This window comes from Gymnodraco acuticeps, unplaced genomic scaffold, assembly GCF_902827175.1.
Source record: "Gymnodraco acuticeps unplaced genomic scaffold, fGymAcu1.1, whole genome shotgun sequence".
Taxonomy (NCBI): Eukaryota; Metazoa; Chordata; class Actinopteri; order Perciformes; family Bathydraconidae; genus Gymnodraco; species Gymnodraco acuticeps.
In genome coordinates, this window is record NW_022990940.1 from 3,074,303 (window position 1) to 3,094,710 (window position 20,408).

The 20,408-nt window shown below is 38.3% G+C and overlaps 1 protein-coding gene across 2 annotated transcripts in view; it reads right to left on the minus strand.

Annotated features, from left to right (window-relative positions):
- LOC117558462 (adhesion G protein-coupled receptor L2-like) overlaps window positions 1–20,408 on the minus strand; it is a 130,392-nt gene that overhangs the window by 109,302 nt on the left and 682 nt on the right. For both annotated transcript variants that reach the window (XM_034234687.1, XM_034234679.1), the window contains exons 2-3: window positions 18,766–19,495; window positions 12,235–12,318 (exon numbers count right to left, since the gene is read on the minus strand). The gene's annotated coding sequence lies outside the window, so the exon portion shown is untranslated. The remainder of the gene's footprint in view (window positions 1–12,234; window positions 12,319–18,765; window positions 19,496–20,408) is intronic.

Consider the following 20,408-nt stretch of genomic DNA (forward strand, 5'->3'; position numbering starts at 1 on the left):
TGATCTGAACTATATATCTCCGGCAGAAGGCAAAAATATAGAATACTAATTACCGAGACTCACGCAACACTTACTGGCTGGCACCATTTGGCCTTTCTAACTTTTTTGTATACTAATTATTTGTATTCTAACAATTACAAAAAGCCATTTCAGGGCTAAGCATACAATACAGACAACCACCAACAAAACAACAACAATAATAATAGATAATAAACCCAAATAAATGAATAAAAAATGCTTAAAAAGAAAAATTAACATTATTATTCCACAACTAGATCTTTCTTTGTGCACTTAATTATAGCTTGTCTGTAAAAAAGGTAGCCACAGGTGTCACGGAACAACAATGGAGGGCATTTTCTTCAGCGAGTGACATTCCTGACAAATTATTGGGCTTGTCCGACCAGCTCATTTCCAGCCAATATGTGTATTATCCTGAATGGGAGTATTTGACAGCTCCACTGCTTTTAAAACTGCGATTAGGATAATTACATAGGACCGCTTTTCAACTGAAAAAGAGGACAACTTTGACTTTAGCACTGGAATTTCAATCAGGCTCATATACAATAACTCACCTCTCTGTATAGGAGAGTGAGAAACTTTTGGGGAAATAATCACTTTCATGTGAAATGTATCTGAAGTTAAGCATCACTTTGCAGTCAGAGAAAACCAATGTCAAGCAGCCGAGAAATGCAACATAAAAACAATCGACGATACGAAAATCTCAATGGAACTGCATCCATATCAAAGCCAATGATTATATGTGCAAAGCCTCGTCTGATTGCAATAGCAGCTAGTGAGAAGAGGAAAGAATAGTTTCCCATGTGATGTCTACTGTACCTCTGTGCCTTTGAAACTGCACCATGTGTGGGGAAGGTTGCTTTAAGCTTTAGGTGGTTAAAAAAACGGCTGTTTGGAGTCAAATGGACATTGTGCCATCATTCAGGTGGCGACGCACCTTGGGTTCGCTTATTTTTGGCTGCAAAACGTTAGCGATGACTTCATGACATCCATTTTTACAAGGAGAGTGAGGTAGGAACGTACTGTAGATAGATAACTAGACAACCTAAAAGGAATAAATCATCCTCCGTTTTCTGTTGTTGTAGGACTGTTACATTTTAGTCATATATTTTCTTAACTGGGTCTGTGGACTTTATTTAGGCTATTGATGTTATAGAGAATGGTCAGCAAGATAGATGTCTAGATGTGTAGATAGATAGATGTGTAGATAGATGGAAAGATGGATAGATGGGTGACAGACAGATATATAGATAGATGTGTAGATATGTAGATAGACAGGTAGATAGATGTGTAGATGTGTAGATAGATAGATGTGTTGTGTAGATAGATGGAAAGATGGATAGATGGATGACAGACAGATAGATAGATGTGTAGATACTAGATGGATAGATAGATAGATAGATAGATAGATGCAGTGTTTCCCCTACCATTGTCTTGGAGGGGCGTTGTGCCCCGCCAACGGAGCCCTGCACTCCCCCTGAAATTCAAGGTGTTTAAAAAAATATATATATATATATACAGTGGGGCAAAAAAGTATTTAGTCAGTCACCAATTGTGCAAGTTCTCCCACTTAAAAAGATGAGAGGCCTGTAATTTTCATCCTAGGTATACCTCAACTAAAAAATCTTAATACTTTGTTATATACCCTTTGTTGGCAATGACAGAGGTCAAACGTTTTCTGTAAGTCTTCACAAGGTTTTCACACACTGTTGCTGGTATTTTGGCCCATTCCTCCATGCAGATCTCCTCTAGAGCAGTGATGTTTTGGGGCTGTCGCTGGGCAACACAGACTTTCAACTCCCTCCAAAGATTTTCCATGGGGTTGAGATCTGGAGACTGGCTAGGCCACTCCAGGACCTTGAAATGCTTCTTACGAAGCCACTCCTTTCCCCCCATTCTGTCTCTCATAGTTGAAGTGTACCTAGGATGAAAATTACAGGCCTCTCTCATCTTTTTAAGTGGGAAAACTTGCACAATTGGTGGCTGACTAAATACTTTTTTGCCCCACTGTATATATTATAATTCTTTTTTTAATATATATATATATATATAGCACCAAATTGCAACTAATCTATATCTACTGTCACTTTTCACATTGAACATGTGCTCTTTTATTAAATAAACTAAACGCTTTCATTTTAAATTGGACCTATCATGCTTTATTTGAATAATACATTTTTTTTTTTTAAATACCAAACAGATCATGCATTTTAGCCATGCATCATTTCGCTCTATTTGCTGTATTCCAGCCCTGTTTTTGCAAGGGCTGATTCTGTGGCAAATGAGCTGCAGCTGACCACGCCCCCCTGCAAAGGAGGGGGGCGAGGCACGAGCGTCAAGTTACCATGCTGTTACCATGCCACGCACCTTCTCATTCCCCTGATAGGTGGAGAGTTGCCCATATAGGCGGAGCTCCTTGTTTCTGACGTCAGAGATATTTCAAATCTGTATCAGTCTGTATCAGATCCGCTCCAGCCCGTTTTTAGAGATTTGGGTATGGAGGAAAAGAGAGAGGGTTGTGTTTTCTGACACTTGGTGAGTTCCCTGACACACCGGGGACACATATTCATGTATAAAAGATGTACAAAAGTGCATTTTGCATGATAGGTCCCCTTTAAGTTGTGAGATTACACCCCCCCAAAGCAGTAAACCTAGGGGAAACACTGAGATGGATAGATATTCGTCAAATTCCTCAGTGAACAATGCCAAGTCCGTAAAGTATTTCTTTCTGAGTTTTGTGTGGAATAACTTGACTTGGCTTGCACAGAGCCCCGGCCTCTACCCTATTCAACACCTTTTGGGATGCATTGTAACACCTGTGCTCTTTTGGTTGAATAAAAGTGAATCCCCAGCATCCAAAAAGCATGTGGAAAGCGTTCACGGAAGAGTGGAGGATGATATGGCAACAGAACAACGACTATGTTTGGTGGATGGATAAATGGATAGAAAAAATTAAAGCCAATTTTTTCTTTACCCGTTACGATTAGAGCTGCAAAAAATGAAAGGTTGACAGAAAAATCTATTTCCAGCTATTATTGAACAAGTAATTGTCAAGCATACAAGACATTTAAAGATACTATCTTGGTATTTGAGATGGGACTTTTTCATTTTATTCTGACATTTTATAGACTAAATTCAATCAATAAAATAAAAATCAATGCATCAAGAAAGTAATCTGCAGATTATCCCCCCAAAAATATCTTTAGTTTCTGGACAGGCTTTCAGTATTATATTAAACAATAAGTAATGTTTCCCAGTGTAGAAAAAAAAGCACCAGATGTGCGGTCAAAAACCAAAGATGATCTCAACATCCGCTCTGAATTGAGATTTTGAACAAAATGCATGGTAAATTGTTCAGAATAACACATGTATTGAAAATGGACATTCCAACATGAAACAACTTTTTTTTGCGGCAATAATAGAAAACATTTGTGAATAGTTAATAGACAGACAGAATATTATCAGTAGTAGAGGTAGATAGTAGTAGTAAATGTGCCAGTAATGATGTGAAGAGGTTCTGAAAGCATACAAAGGGAAAGTTGTTAGTGTTCACCGGCACAGCAGCTCTGCAAAAGCCTGAGGATAAGCTTTGAGCCAAAACACAGCAGATAGCCTGGGGTGAAGTGGAAACTCGGACTGTACGGTTCTGCTCTGAGGCAAGAGTCCTGCTACGATGGCAGACTACACCCGACAATGTGTCACACAGCAGTATGTTGGTGTTACAAACAACAAGACCCTTATTCACACTGTCAGAGGAAGCTTTACAGAGAGAATGATAAACAACAGAGGGAAGAGTCTGAGAGGGACAGAGAAGGCAGGGCGAGGAATGAAAATCTCTTGGGTGGGATCTTAAGAATAGGTTAGTAAAGGTGAAATGCTGCCAGGACACAGAATAGATCTAGTTTTCTTTCTGTCCTTCCCTCTGTAGAAATTGAAAGGGGCGGCCGGATAATATAATTGGTTCCAGGAGGGGTGAATGATGCAGGGAGGGACTTAAACGTACCCCGAGAAACCTGACAGTACATGCCGGAGAAAGAAAAGAAAAAAGGAAAACAAAATAAATGCAAGTTGACAGGCAAAATGGGGGACAGTTAGGCTTAGTGTTATTACCATGACAAAGAGAAAAGAGTGCAGTGTCTACTCCCTGCATGGAGGGTGAAGAGGTTTAAGGACAGAGCAGCAGGAGATGAGGAAGTGGCACACTGAGCTGTGCGTGTGTGACTGTGTGCTTGTTTCAGCCTGCAGGTGTGTGCGTGTGAATCTGTCGATCTGCGTGTCCCTCGGTCGTGTGTATATAATCATATCACTTGCAAGGGGTAGCACTTTGTCTGCTCTGATATTAATACTCTGCAACTAGAACATATCGAGGAAGGCTCGCAGAGGACTTTCTGCACTTCTAACGACACAAAAGATTAAGTATGTTGGTTATAAGCGCACGCGGGGCCTAAAGTGTTACAGATTGAATCAGCTGGAACAGAGACAACTATCAAAGACTGATAACTCCTAAGGGGGCCTTCAGGCATGCAGGAGACTGATTACTGCTCTGCAGGGCAAGAAGTGACATCATCCCTGGCTGGAAGCTGTTAGGAAAAGGGCTAGCAGAGCATGCTTTATATACCATCTTCACATGCTCTCACACAACTCACAAGCATTAGCATAGAGACCGCTGTGGTTCTTTACACAGTCGACTGTGGCGCTTTACATCAGCCGACCACATCAAACACCAGAGGACAGGGTTAATCTCTCTCTATGGTAATGCCAAGAGGTTTCTACTGAGAGGCAACTTTTTATTTTATAAATATAAACATATATATATATATATATACATGCTGCAAAGATCTAATGACATGAAAGCCCTCTCCGACATATCAATATTAAGTTATCACAACACAGCAAAAGATAATTGGATGAATCTGTATCAAGTGAATAGTTTCCTTTCAAAATTAGATTTCCACACAGCATAAAATAAAACAGCAAGAGGATGCAACATTTTATTTTGTTTCAATGCGGCTTTGAAGATTAAGTTACCAATTTGAATTTTATGTGAGACATTTTGAAATTAACGTGAAATGTAAATGTATGCAAAGATCAACAAATATGTATGTGTGCAAGTAGTGGAGGAGTAAACGTTTGATTGAAAGGTGCTTCTTGTTTAATATAATGGAGCCCTGTAATACAACTGCAGTAAAAAGCAACAAAAACTAATTTAGAAGTATCTTCATTTTCAAGGTTATGTCTTGGTATCCTTATTTTTTTTTGATATAGATGATTTAAATTCTCTTTTCTCATATTATCCAAAAACCCAGCATTAGCTACCATTGATAGCCTTTGCTTGCCGGCTAGAATTCCTAATCCACCGTAAGAGTTTATACAGTTGTGCTACAGCAGTATGGAATAAACACTACATGCAAATTGGCTTCAGCTAGCTGCTAGAGAGCTAGACAATCTGGAGCTCACACACACACACACACACACACACACACACACACACACACACACACACACACACACACACCACACACACACACACACACACACACACACACACACACACACACACACACACACACACACACACACACACACACACACACACACACACACACACACACACACACACACACACACACACACACACACACACACACACACACACACACACAAATCGTAGACCAATCAGTGATTTGTGCTTACATGGATACACCCATCTTTTTAACATATCTGCCTTAGGAAAGCTGTGAATGTGATGAGGACATGGAAAATGTTGAGTGTAGAGAATAAGGAATAGATAAATGATTAAATATGTGCTAAGACCAACACCGTATGTTCTGAAAAGGCATTTCTATAGCTTTTTATTTACTTGTAATTAATTCCATTTATTTAAATAATATAATTAACAATATTAATGAACTTACAATATGATCTATTGCTGTATATGTGTTTTGATTTGTCTGATTCATTTGTTACTATTATTGTCAGCTTTGGGGCTTCACAGCAAGCTCTTACATTTTGTTGAATGAAATACAAATTCACAAACACAAATGTATTACATAATGGCAGCAGAGAGTGGCCACTTGCACACAATGACTTCTCCCTGGGTTATATATTATGGTAAGTATGTATTATTATGTTGAGAAGCCAAGCTTGCCTGCCCCCATCTGTTAGAGCCTTACAAAGCCTCGTCAAAATATTAATGTCTTTAAAATCAAAATAGCATGGTTATCCCCGGCTGTGACACAAACAGTGGGATGGTCATTTTTGTCATTCTCTGGACCCAATTACCTGATTAGCCATTATGTTTTCTTGTCTGCATCAAACCCACCAACCTGGGTTATTTTCTCTTACTGGTATAGGCTACAGATCTCTTCTGCTGATATTCTGCCCGTGTGGATTTTGTTGCACTGGGAATTAACAGAAGCAGCAGGTCCCTTCAAAACATATTGCCAAAGACAGGCAGGTTATGTTTTTATAACCTCTTGTTTTTAAGCACCATCCAGTGTGACAAAATGCACTCTCTAGCTCAGGAAATCCACAGCAAGTGATCCACAGAAAATAAGTAGGAACAGCAGCAGCAGCACGGCTCCAGAGTTTCACAACAGCTCTGCCTAGTTTTACTTTTTTGAGATTGACCTATCAAGATGAATTCCATTGTATACAATAATAAACTGAGCACCTCCGGCTGTTTCTACACTGATTATACCGTCGACTCAGAGCGTTACCAGATACCTATTACAGGAATTATGTTACTGCAACAAATATGTGTTGACAACATACAGTGTATTGCTTTTTACATAGGGTGTGCAATCACAACAGCTAAATAGACTGCCAAAGTGATGTTAATAAGATACCTGACACTAATATAGGTCAATTGGATGGTGTTGTTGTGTTAAACAGTTAAAGTGATCATGTTACAGCGCCTAGTGGCCGAAGTGTACTCCTTGACATGCTAAATGATGCTAAGTGGCGTTCATATTGCTGTTGGGTATACCAACACAGTTCACAGCGCTGACTGTTGTATTTCTAGATGTTAATGTTTACTTAAACACAGGATGCAGAGAGTGACTAACTAACTACAGAGTGTGAACTGATTAATGTGTTGTGTCATTATCAACATGACATGTAACACAGCAGCGGCACGGTGCCGCAGCAAAACATTAAAGAGCATAAGCAGGGCAGATATTATGGCGCTGAGTCCCTGAAACATGCATGTCAAAAGATATTTAAATCACAATTTGGGTTTCTTGTTACCACTCTTAAATACTCCAAGTTGGTATTTATTCTCTGTATTAATATTTTTGTCCATCTTTAAAACATATGATGCTTCTTCACTTTTGGGCGCTCTGTAATAGCATTTAAGAAAAGTGAAATACATTCAAAAGAGCATTAAAATACATTACATTAAATTACATTAAAATGATATTTTAAATGAAAAAACAAGGTAAAATTCATAAATCGAGATAATAGTGTGTGTGTGTGTGTGTGTGTGTGTGTGTGTGTGTGTGTGTGTGTGTGTGTGTGTGTGTGTGTGTGTGTGTGTGTGTGTGTGTGTGTGTGTGTGTGTGTGTGTGTGTGTGTGTGTGTGTGTGTGTGTGTGTGTGTGTGTGTGTGTATGTATGCATGTGTGTGTTAGGGCTGAACGATTAATCGATGTTAAATCGAAATCGCGATTTGAAAGATGCGATTATCAAATCGCAAAGCCTGAGATTTTTTATAACATTTGTTCTTTTTTTTTAAATTTGTTTTTGTTCTTCTTGTGTGTCAGTCATCCACACCAATCAGAAGTGCTGTGCTCCATGTGTACCAGCCATTGTTAACCAATCAGAAGTGGCCCATGATAGAAGGTGATAGACCGATTGATCCAATCACCTGCCAAGTGCTTTTGAAAGTGCCTGCCCTTTCCAAATGGCTTCCAATGGAGCTTTAGATGCTTTGGTGAAACCAACCATCTGAGTCAGGTTAGTAATGCTCCATCACATGTTTCTATTACAGGGTGAATCTTAAACGGAAGCTTGACTTTAAAGCAACCCAACGGAAGTTTCATGTAAGTTTAGTTATTTCACTCGTAGCTCGGGCTGTGGGGGTGCTAGAGACGGGAGTACGTTGATACGACCTTCCTAGCCGGAGATATTGTCACATTTTACAATAAACTTCCGTTGGGTCGCTTAAAAACAAATATCGCAAATCGAATCGCAATATTTGTCAGAAAAATTGCAATTCGATTTTTTCCCAAAATCGTGCAGCGTGTGTGTGCATTTTAATATTGTATTTAATTTATAAGTACAATTTAAATGTGGGTAATTAATTGTTGGTAAAAAAACATTAAGAAAATGTATTACCTACAATGCAGCCTTAATAATATGCTTTTATCCAGACTCTCATATCATAATATCTACAATAGATGTCCTCATTAAAATGCAATCCAACTCAAGAACACAGAACTAGCTTTCAAGATACACATTTTAAAAAAACATCTCTGTGACATGTTACCCTTTATGATGTTAGGATTCATTAAAAGGTGCGAGATTGCATTAGCAAGATTTGCAAATAAATCGAGTGTAACGTGCACAAGATGAAGTGCACAAAGTAGACATTTCTTTAATCAAAAATTATTATTTTTATATTCCCAGTAATGTCGTCTTTTTATCTATTTGAGTGTAGATACACAGTATTTCACTGTTCTATTTAGCAGATTAGCGAAGGACCTTCTTAATTTTAATCAATTCAAGAACCACTGCAATTAATACCAAAATGATATTATTAGCTACGTATAGTGCAGCTACAGTCGATGTTAAAACCCTGTCATAAGGGCTTGAAGTGTTTAACTGCTCTACCAGTGAGAGAACAAAAGGTTATTTTGTGTATTTTTGGAAGGTTTTATTTATAATATAAATGTTAACTAGGACACAAATGAAGCAGGGAACATTAATGTTATGTTCTCATTTTTCTTTTCATCAAGTGGAGGTTAACTTTCAGGCCATTAGGTTGTTAGAGCAGAAGAATGCACCATCACTGATTATTAACTAAGACACAATTAGATTTAAAACATTGGTAGAAAATGTAACAAAAAAGTCTGACATAATTTTGGCTTCCCTGTCAGTTTGTGTGATCTGTGCTCTCTGCCTAACTTTGAACACCAGAATAAAAGCAGCTTGAAACCCTGAATGACAGGGAGCACCTTGACTGTAGCCTCAGATCTCACTTGTGAAAGCGTTCCTAAATTTAGGTTCTAGCGGCCAACCTGTAATCAATTTGAAATGGCACATCCAACCCTCTGACCAACATCTGAATGGTAAACGATTCTTGGCACCATTTGCCTTGACTGCAAACATTTCACTTCTTTTGCCAACGTTTTGTGTCACTTTGCACCAGCATGGCAAAAGAAAATGACAGCATCAATAGCAACAGTGAATTCATTTTCACAAATGAATGCTCGACGGTGCAACCGTACTTATCGAGTAATATTTATACACTCCTGTAGTAGTTTTAATTGAATCAGCATGACTGTACATTTCTGACCATGCAGAGCATCTTGTTAATGTTCCCTCCTGTGAAGAAACAGCGCTTCATCCTTTATACTCTATCAATGCTGCCAATGAATAGGGGGTATTCATGGTATATAGGAGTAGAAATATGAAGGAAATGCACACATGTCAAAGCCTTTAGTTCACACAACAAAAGAGTGGAGGTGTTTTCACACAAGCAGCCTTATTATAGAAACACACACTGCGCCTACTGCTGCAAAGAGACATCATTAAATACTGAACTCACATCATTTAGATGCAGTATTATCCACTCTAATGAAGAAGGAATTGAATATTCTCTTTTATTACTGCACATTGTAATTATATGGAATTAAAAAACTAAATAATTCAAGATATATTTAGCATCCTTTGGCACACATATTTGTGGTTATATTATAAAATATAAGCTTTCCTTGTTTTGTTTATAGATCTATGGCCATTTACCATATGATATATTGAGTCCCCACTCAAGTTTCATACAAAATCAAACCTGTACGACCACATTGTTCTACGCTCTTACTGATCATCAGGTTTCTTATCAGATTTAGTATACCTTTATAAATTAAAAAGGCAAATAAATATACATTTTTACCCATGTTGTGTATAGAAATGTCAGTACAATGCTCAATACTAGAACTAGCTAAACAAAATAGCTAAATTAATTAATGTTTAATGGGTTTTCAATATCCATCTCCCATTAAAAATAAACTATTAATTGAATAATTCAAGATTTGTGATTTAACACACATTGGCTATCCATACAAAAATCTTTCTAGAGCATGACATGTTTTGGTTTTACATCTGATTTCATGGAGTATCGGCAAATATTGGCAGAGATTTGCAATTCCGGAAACAGGATGTCAGACAAAGAGGGAAGTTGAGATGCTGCTTGGCAGGAGATTCTCCATTTCTGCTCGATTTATAGACAAATTAGATACGCCGCAGGCCTACTTTTTGCCCCCTATGGAAATGACCCACACAGTGTAATTTAGGAAACATGCAGCGGACGGCATAAACGCTCCTCCTTCTCCCGTAATCCCCCCTGCTGAAGGTTTTCAGTACAGGCTGAGCAAAAAGACTGCACTCTTACGGCGATGTGGTTTCTATTCAGAGCCACTGCGGCTGTAATGTTCATTGTCTAATGGAGGTTCTTCTTTAATCCACACAAGAATACATTTTAGCAGCCAGTTGTATAAGGCTGGCTTTGAATACTTTCATCTCAAGTGAGGTTCAAGAATAGTAACCTTTTCAAAATATATATATACTACCCTTCACCTGCCTCTCATAAATCTACAAGGCGTAGTTTTAGAATTAAAGAAATAAAAGTATTCAATAGAAGGAACAGATATCACGCCAAGCAGAACCCATCATTGTGTGGGTCTTTATTTCGCAGGAGATACACTCAGCAGGGAGGGAGCTCAGGCTAATAACTATTTCAAGTCCCAATAAAGCCCAAACATCTGATATGACTTAGGAGGCTGATGGAGGCTTGGAGAGGGAGCTCCTACAAAATGTTGGAACACTTTCATCAGAAACTTCCTGCTCGAAAATCAACTTTTGCCTCGTTTTCTTTGTTTATGTCTTATTAATGTTTGCAGATGGCACAAATGCCAAATCACTCACTCTGCAGGCAGTGATTTACTGTGTGTAAATGCGGCAAGAGAGCGATTTTCGCTGCTCTGCCAACGCCTTCATCAATCAAACATTTTATTACCTTGATATGATAGTAGAGAAAATGTGGGAATAGTTTCGTTTTTGGCATTTTTCCACTTCATTTGGCCACTCTGTCTGGACAATTTAGGAAAATAAACGTGCTCCACTTAGTCTATGAAATACCTCAATTACAACATTTGGACGCAGTTAACCCTGAGCACAACACGTTTGTTTGTTTTTCAGCTTTAAAGAATTCTAAACACTAGATTGCAAGTAAATCCTTTGCATATGGAGAACAACACAGGCCAGGGATTTACAACTTCAATTCACACAAAGTGTACCTTGATAACGACATCTGTAAGATCATTTTTCACATTCGCTGGCCATGCATCGATGTCATTAAATTGCTTTTAAATATTGTCAGGGCGCTTTAGAAGCTACCAAGGTGTTTGGCCACATTTAATGGCAATTAAGAAAGAATAACGTCTAACAAGGTGGTTATATTGAAAGGAGTTTAGCAAATGTGCATTTTAAAACCAATATTATGTGCTTCAAGAAACCATTCAATAGCTGCTGTTTATTGACCTTCAGCACCCTGTGTAGGCAACACATCTACCCCCGACAAAACCTCCAGCAACCAATCAAAATGCACCTCTTTTGTCTTGTGACTGTCTATAAAACAATTGTAAACAGTCCTTACACGAGCCACAGGTATTCTTCAACAGGGCACACTTGTCTTAGTGGGAGGTTGCACACACATTATCAGCTCTAATCCTCTTATTTCCCTTCTCCTTTTAAAAATGTGTCTTTCCTCTCGACCTCATCAGAGGAGGTAGTGTTTCTATACATGCCGTCTGGCAGCTGCTGCAAGCTCCCACTTCATTTTGCGGGGGCTCCATGAACCTCAAGGTCCGAAGAAACACAAATAACACATGCTGCCGAATAATATAGAATATCTTTTTCCATGTGCTGCATGTCTGTACTAGGCTGAATCACAAAAAAGATCTGGCTGCAAAGAATGCTTTGAAGGTTTTAGTCATACCCAAATGTGCTGGTTTTCCTCTCATGCTCCTCGTCGAGGTTTCTCCCTCGTGCGTCTGGATCGGAGATGCTGGGAGAGGATCTGCTACAAAGAGAATTGCAGATCAACTTCGGCTTGACAGTAGATGAATGCAGCCAAGCACAAAGAGCCTTGCCTTCACCTCAACATTAAGTTAGAAGAGCATTTCATTTATCGTGCAAAGTGCTGAGGAGAAATTCTGCTTGTGTTTTCTCCACATTATCTCTAAAACAATTATAGTTAGCTGTTTAATAACTGGGGCACATTCCTTTTTCTTGTAATGATCAAGAACAGTTTGGTTGTATACAGTCATGAAAATGAATGTCTTCTGAAGACAGTAAATCAGAGGCACATGGCTGCGGTTTGCAGTACAAAGCAGGCTTTGCCGAATTAGGCGACAGTGAGGGTGCTGCTGTGATTGTCTCTGCCAAGCATGGTGGTTCCAGTGTATTATAAACAGACACCCCCCCTGCGTCTTTCATGCAATGGACAACTGAAAAAAAAGGAGCAAACACTCAAGTCAGCAATAGCTCGAAGGGCAAAAAAACGGCTCATTAATGTCCAGGATTGAGGAAGGCTATAGCGGGAATATATCAAGTGAAGGAGTCCACCACAAACTAGCAAATAACAGTGCAGTACAACATTTAGAGGAACCGCATGATGCTGGAAACAAGCTTAACATGTCAGTGTGGTTTTCTTCACAAACACATATTTGTGAGTTTTCTAACATTACCAAGACAAAAAAGAAATCTATCATTTTTTTCTAAATATATATTTTTCCTACACATACAAAAGAAACCACGTATGTCTGCTTTATGTCTCATCAAAACGTTCTGAAAAGAAATCTACAATTGAAAAACTAATAAATCCTCTTTTCTAAATATCCTGCCATTATTTTAAAATATATATAAAAATGTGGGTTTACCCAGGATATTTTGATGTTTTCTTTAATCATTTCTGGCTAAGCTACAGTAATAGAAAAGTAAATACTGTAATAAGACTGACATCGTTCAATAACCAGATGTATGATTGTGATTAGCTCGGTTAAGTTGTAACACTTTCAATTTCTCCGATCAGGTGCGGCTGCATTAACACTGAGCAGATGTTCCGGTTAGTTCAAACCCCACATGTGTTAAGTCTTTATGAATTAAATGGGAAAGAGACAGAATTCAGAAATTATGAATCAGAAGTCCAATCCAATCCACTTTATTTATATAGCACAGTTTAAAAACAGAGGGTTTGCTAAAGTGCAATAAAAAAGAAGTGTAATATTTACATTTCTCACACTTAAACAGTTTGTGTAGGAGATGGTAGAATTATTGAAGATTGATAATTAGACTAAAATGCGTAAAATAACATAGTTAATTAATATCACACGTTAAGTCACACGTTAAAAATGTGAATGTTATCTGGATAATTAGATATATTTCCAGAAATTTAAATATCGCCCACTTTTTTCAAGCTGTTAACATCAGTATTGTAATTGTATTATATATTTGATAAGCTATCCAGCCATTTATATTGTAATTAAAATGAGCCCAGCCTTTACTTGCTGCAACATTTTATGAATGATAACAGTCATGCATCAATATTTGTCATTCTTTTAACATAATATAGATGATCCAGAAAGAGGCCATTCTGCATAATAGTTTCACACTTAAAGCATATTTTGATGTAAATACTTTTATACTTTTACTTAAGTAAATGCAGGACTATTAGTTAACGGAGTATTACTACATTCCATTACTTTAAATTCTAAATAAAACATCTGAGTACCTCTGCCCCCACTAAACAACTTCACTGAAAGAGACCACACACACACACACACACACAATATATAGCTTATGCAACTGCCAATAACTCTTTCAAATTACAGTGTGTGGGATAGGATCTCACATTTCACTCCCTGTCTTTGAGGGGAAAAAATAATATTTGCCTTGGAGATGTTTTTCGGTGTGTAACAGACTAAAGCCGCTAATAGTAGATTTTAAGAAAAAACTTAAATAAGGACTTAAAGAGGATTTAAATAAGGGAGGAGATATGGGCGGAAATATGAATCTACCATAAGACATCTGGGGCCTCATTTATAACGCCGTGCGTAGGATTCACGTGGGAAGGTTGCTTACGTAGTAGAAATCCAAAAAATAGGTACAGAAATGTTCCGACATTTTCCGATTCACAAAACATTGCGTACCGGCGAGGAAAGTGCGTAAGGCACTTCCTACGCCGGTTTCCCTTTATAAATCACAATCGACTCGAAATGCGGTGCAGCTTTTGCGGGCTTCACGTAACGCTCATATTTGCCTATAAATAGTCAAAGAAACGCCCATTCATTCATTCATTCTGACTGACTTTATGAAGAAGATCGCAGGAAATGACGACAGAACAGCTAAAAAAAGACATCTCACACCGTGTCAGATGTTGGTTATTTTGGGGAGGTCGAGATAAATCATATTGTTTGGTGGATGCAGTTTGAACCAGAGCAGCATGGAGGTCGGATCGTCACCAAAATAAATAAATAAGTGGTCCGAAAACGGTTAATGACAAAATAAATACACATAGGCTAGCCTTCCTCAGGCAGTGTGTTTGTACCGGGGACAGACACCCCCTTGATGAGAAACTGTATAAATGATCGGGGAATCCCTCCGGAGTGGAGTCATGACGACTGGATCTGAATTATGTTTTTGTATTTGGTGGTTTGTGTCCCAGCTGTCGATCAGCTGTGCGCAGCGTCTCCACTGCAGCAACTCTATATCCACCAGTTAGAGGAAATACAACTCATGTGTTGTGTTATATTAGCTGTACAATTGACCACATATGGTGTTCTTAGCTTCCATACCTCCTGTGTTTTACGAGCGACTTATCAAGTCTTGGCAAACGGCATAAAACACGATTAAACATGATAGTAAAACCATGCTCGTATCTACAACCTATAGAAATGCAAAACGGCGTCAGTTTAGACGTAATTCTGTCGTCCTGCTTACCGCATCATTTATGAGAAAACATTTCATAACATTAACACAACATATTCGAGGTGGTTTAGTGCGTACGCATGGGTTAGAGTTTGCGTGGAGGACCGCACATTTTCCCGTCAAGTTAGTATTTTATAAATCGCAAACATTGCGTAGAAACTGCGTACGCCATTTTTTGAGCGTATATCCCTTTATAAATGAGGCCCCAGGTAATATAATACAACAGGTAGTACAAACTACATATTTCCTATCTATCTAACAATAGCTGCATTTCACAGCACAACACCCATCAGCCCTTGTCACATATACAGTACAATGCAGTAAAAGGAGCCTGGTCTGCTGCAAGCTGGAGGTTCTTAATGAAATAGTCGCTGTGTGAGGGAAATCTAGGCCAATTTACCCCACCATGCACTCTGAGGGGTTTCTTGGAAGAACAGGTACAAAACTTAGCAAACTCCTGCTCCACATGAGCTGTGAAACAGCTTTGGTAAATAAGCATTGTTCTTGTCCTTTTTAAGTGTCACTCTGAAGACATGCTGCCATCAATAAAATCAAATCGCCCTCTCTTGCTTAAATCACTCGCATAGCTTTTAATCAAATCTGAAAAACGTCAAGATTTTTCCCCTTCAGACGCTTTATGCTTCCTCCTGCCAACGTTTTCCGTTTCCTGTTTTTCTTTTCACGTCAACATGTCATCTTTTTCCTCTGTTAGCCTCTTTGATTGTTATTCGGTTGTCTTTATTCTTTTACTGCCCTCTTTTGATTGCTGCAAGTCACTAAACTTGCTTGAAACCATTCCCAAAATAAGACGATTATGTGGAATGAATTGTCTTTTTTTTCCTACTCAGCAAATAACAGAAAAACCCAACCAAGAAGAATAAACTTGGTGCACTGAAGACATTACCAGCAAAATGAAGGGCGTATTTCATAGACATGGATTAAACTAATCCTGGTCTAATACACTGAAAAAGATAACTTTGTCTTGCTGTCTGTGAAACCAATCCTTAAATCTCATTGAATTCAATATGATATGTTTGCCCTATACTCAGCTGTATTACACAATTTGGGAGATCCATCAATACAACTGTTTTATTTATAGCAACAAGACGGGTCATATAAGTACAAGAGTGATTTGAGTAAAATACATGTATGCTAAACAACAACTTCTTATGGCTCTGGAATTTATTGCGCATATTGCTTGAACTTTCAACAAAATTCCATCAAAGAGCCCTGTCTCATTTTTCCCTCTCTCACCCCTTTCATTTGCCTAATATATTAATCTATTCCCTTTTATCTATTTTAGATTATATTAGACCTTCTCAATATCACTGCAGTGGTGGCCAATACAGTTAAGTGTCGCCACAGTGTGATATCAGGCAGTAGACAGAGAATTAATCGCTAAATCATGATGTTCCTGTCTGATGTCCTTCTACGTTTAAAAGGCATTTAACTGACACTTCTACAGCGAGAGAGATACGAAGAAACCTGCAAACTGTCAGCTGCCTCTCCATCTTTGCTTTTACACTGAAAATATTTCCAGGCAACCCTCAATGGATGTTACAATTGAGTCAATTATTAATGGCTACATGATCTCAAATGCATTTTTGCTCCCTAAACATAGCTGGCTGTGTATGTATGTTGCTAATGTTGAGTCTGGCACTGTGTAAAATATTTAGGTGTACGAGTCCTTTACAATCATAAGAGCTCTGCACAGGATGCTGCAGTCAATACAACAGCACGAAAACTATCAATGATGTCCGCTGTGCTGGATATGAAAGATACTTGCATTGAAGCCATTAGACCGAGCCGAGCCAGTGATTCAGAGCTCCTCTGTCCTTGACTGAGTGTTGAGGCTTTGCTGCATGTGAGTGATTGTTTGATGTGAGAACATTGCCCCCTGCTGATTCCCTTCTGTACATTATCAGAGGCCTCCACCAGCCAGGCTGACTGACAGATACACGTGGAATTGGGTTTACTCAAATGCTACAAAGCCATAACTCTTAGCCTTTTGGTCCGCTCTTCTCTCATGTCACAACTCTCGAACATTTGTCATGTGAGTTTCGTCTGCAGAAAAAAAAAGATGTCTCATGTTCTGGATAAGCTGTTGACATGCGATTAGACTGCCGGCGCCAAAGTGTTCGGTAAATCATATAGAAAAAGAGTTTGAGTAAAATAAATTATTCACTTACATCCTGAATAAATATCCATTGCATAATAAAAAACAACATGGTAATGAATTCAGTGCAGCAGTATTCTCACTGCAGCATTAAAGCCGCTGAAAACTTCAAATCTGGAATATATCTTTTTGACATTAAATATTCATGACCAAATAAGCAACAATCATGATCCGAGTTAGTAAAGAAAACATTTGGAAACTGAGTTAATAGAGAGGCAAAGTCCCTGCCCTAGTGGACTACTATAGGACATCATTTCTGAAAAACAGTTTAGCAACAGTAAGCGTCATGAAACAAACATTTTTGGATCCCTTTTTTGTTGCCATGAATTACACATATGCAGCTGCATTAGGCAAACCTTTCTCTCTCACTGAAGCTACCCATGCTGTGATGCCTGCGTATTTAGTACTCATACGTGCAACAGTTCTAATTCTTTCTGATAAAATGTATTTGGATAAAGAACACGAGCTAAATCAAAAAAAAATTGAAACAAAGCTTAGTTCCCTAGATAATGTAAAATTAGATTACTTTTTGTCACGTCATATTATTTACATAATTGAATGAATGGGTTATATATGTACTAACCTTTACTTTATGGGAGTTGTTTCTTTTTTTTAATCACAAATTAAATGTTTATAAACTTAAAATGACATTTTTTTAAATGTCTTATAGTGACTGCTATACTGGATGTCAATTAATTGTAGAGTTTTGAATGTAGATCAAGCATTGCTTTAGTAAATCTAGTGAAATAGAATTTGTAATCAAACATTTTTTTGCGATCCTTCAATAAAACAAAAAAGGGTCAACAACGAATAATGAAAGCTGAGCACACCAAAACAAAGCCTGTGCCTCACTGTTACATAACTGTTTGTCTCCTAATAAAGCATCAGTTGGCAGCTGACGTAGAGGAAGTTCATAAGTTCAAGCATGTGTGACTGTTCTAAACACCATGTGGGTCCCATTTCATCTGTCAGCAAACACTTATTTCAAGATGACATTTTAATGTCTACTAGTTGAGTTATCCCACATAATAATAGTTGAAGGATTCTAAATAAACGATTAAAAAAACACCTGGTGAGATAAATTGGTATTCTAACAGCCGCCCTTGCTTGATGATAATCTGTATTCACACTGTCTGCCTTGTCAGATGAAAACCTTCAATTAGCAGTCAATTCTATTCAGTATTTCCTATCATTCCAACGCTATTTACATTCTCTGTCAGCAGCACCCAACGCAGCTCCTTGTCAGACAGTTGTGGGAATCACTTCGAGTGAGAATATTAGAACCCTGCCGTGAAGTGTAAAAACAAGTGTTTTGTAGTAATCACAGTAGTAGAGGGTTTCTTTCTACTGCCTGCAGATCCATACCTTGTGGCTGTAGAGGCAAGGATCCATAAGTTGAAGCGTCATCCTTTCTGTTTTAACCCCGGAGCCTCCAGCGCAGAGATGAAACACCTTTGATGCTTTGAGTTGCAGCCAAGTGCAGGCGGGGATCTATGCAAGCCCTCAGCATGATGCTTGTCCCCTCACCAGGTGTTCTTAGCGCATACAAGCCAGTGATTGAATTTTGCTCTGCTACCCACCCATGTCGCAGCTGGATTCACAGCAAATTAATTCAAAACCATACAGTAGCTGCTTAGCCGTTAAACGCTCTTCAATTAAAGGGCAAGCACATCCTTTCTTACTACTATAATATTAGCGTTGTGTTTGTGTGGTCGGCATCATGCATTGCTCTGAGCAATTCTTTTCTGAGGATAATAAAGCATCAGCAGTAGGATGTCAATCTCGCGCAACTCAATAACCAAAGTCGTACTGAGAAGCTGAGGAGCATCTCAGTTCCTTTGTGAGTTTGTAAATTGGTCCAGTGTGGAGATTTTCATCCAGTGTCATTATTAATAGTATTGTGGTGAGGTAGTGTGGGGGGCCAGCCACATAAAGGAACATCTTTTCAAAGCCAAAAGCAGGTCAGTGGGAGTCCGTTTTCAATGAGAAAGAGCTAAAGGCCAGACTGCAGAGACCCTGCCTCGACTCAGCCAATGTGTCTTGCTGGGTCGGCCCAAAAGCTCTCCAGGTTAGCTGGATCTCTGCCGGACCCCTGCTGGAAAAGGGAAATTGAAAGAAAAAATGAAATACTGTTTCATAGAATTGATCGCATTTCTAAAAATGATTATGTCAACATAACAGACAAACATGATAAAGACCTTGAGGATGACCTGTAGATATATAAATATGCATGCTACAAACATGCAAGTTAATAACGCAACAATTAGTTAATAAATTGAATTTACAGGAATTTACATAATTTTCAATGACAGAAAAACACCAAACGTTTGCTGTTAGGATTTAAGGTTTTTTCAAGGATTGTAATATTAACATTTTTTGTTTTGGACAAACAAGCAATATGAAGAATATAAATATCCAGATCAATACATAAAAAATAATCACGCACTCTTATGAATGGCTCTGATTACGGCTGGCTTTGGGATCATTATAATTAAATCATCAAATCACTATATTATATCATTATTTTCTTTGCTCAGAATCATCAATGTAAGCAAGAAGAAATCCTGAAGATCCTATCATCACAATATTGTAGGTAGTACCTATAGTAGGTAAACTAATACACGCACCTCAGAAAACAAATACCTTAAATACATAAAAACTGAAAATGAATTAAACAATAAAGATGACTTCACTGGACCTTCAAATTAGCCCCATGATTAAACCCTAACACCAAAATAACCTTCCCTTGGCAATTATGGGTAGAATAACAGCTTAGTGCAAAATGTTAAACAAAAGTTAATGAAATTCACTCTGAAAGGGAGACATGCCTGAGAGAAATGCAAAAATAATTGCTCTCTTGGATGTCCCTTTGGTACATAATACACAATAATGAAACCTCTAAAGTGCACTTCCAGCGGAAAAACAAGATGCAGTGCCATCTACAGTGGCGTTCAAATTGATTAACCATGATGCAGTGCCACAAAAAGAAATCTGGTGACAATGTTGTG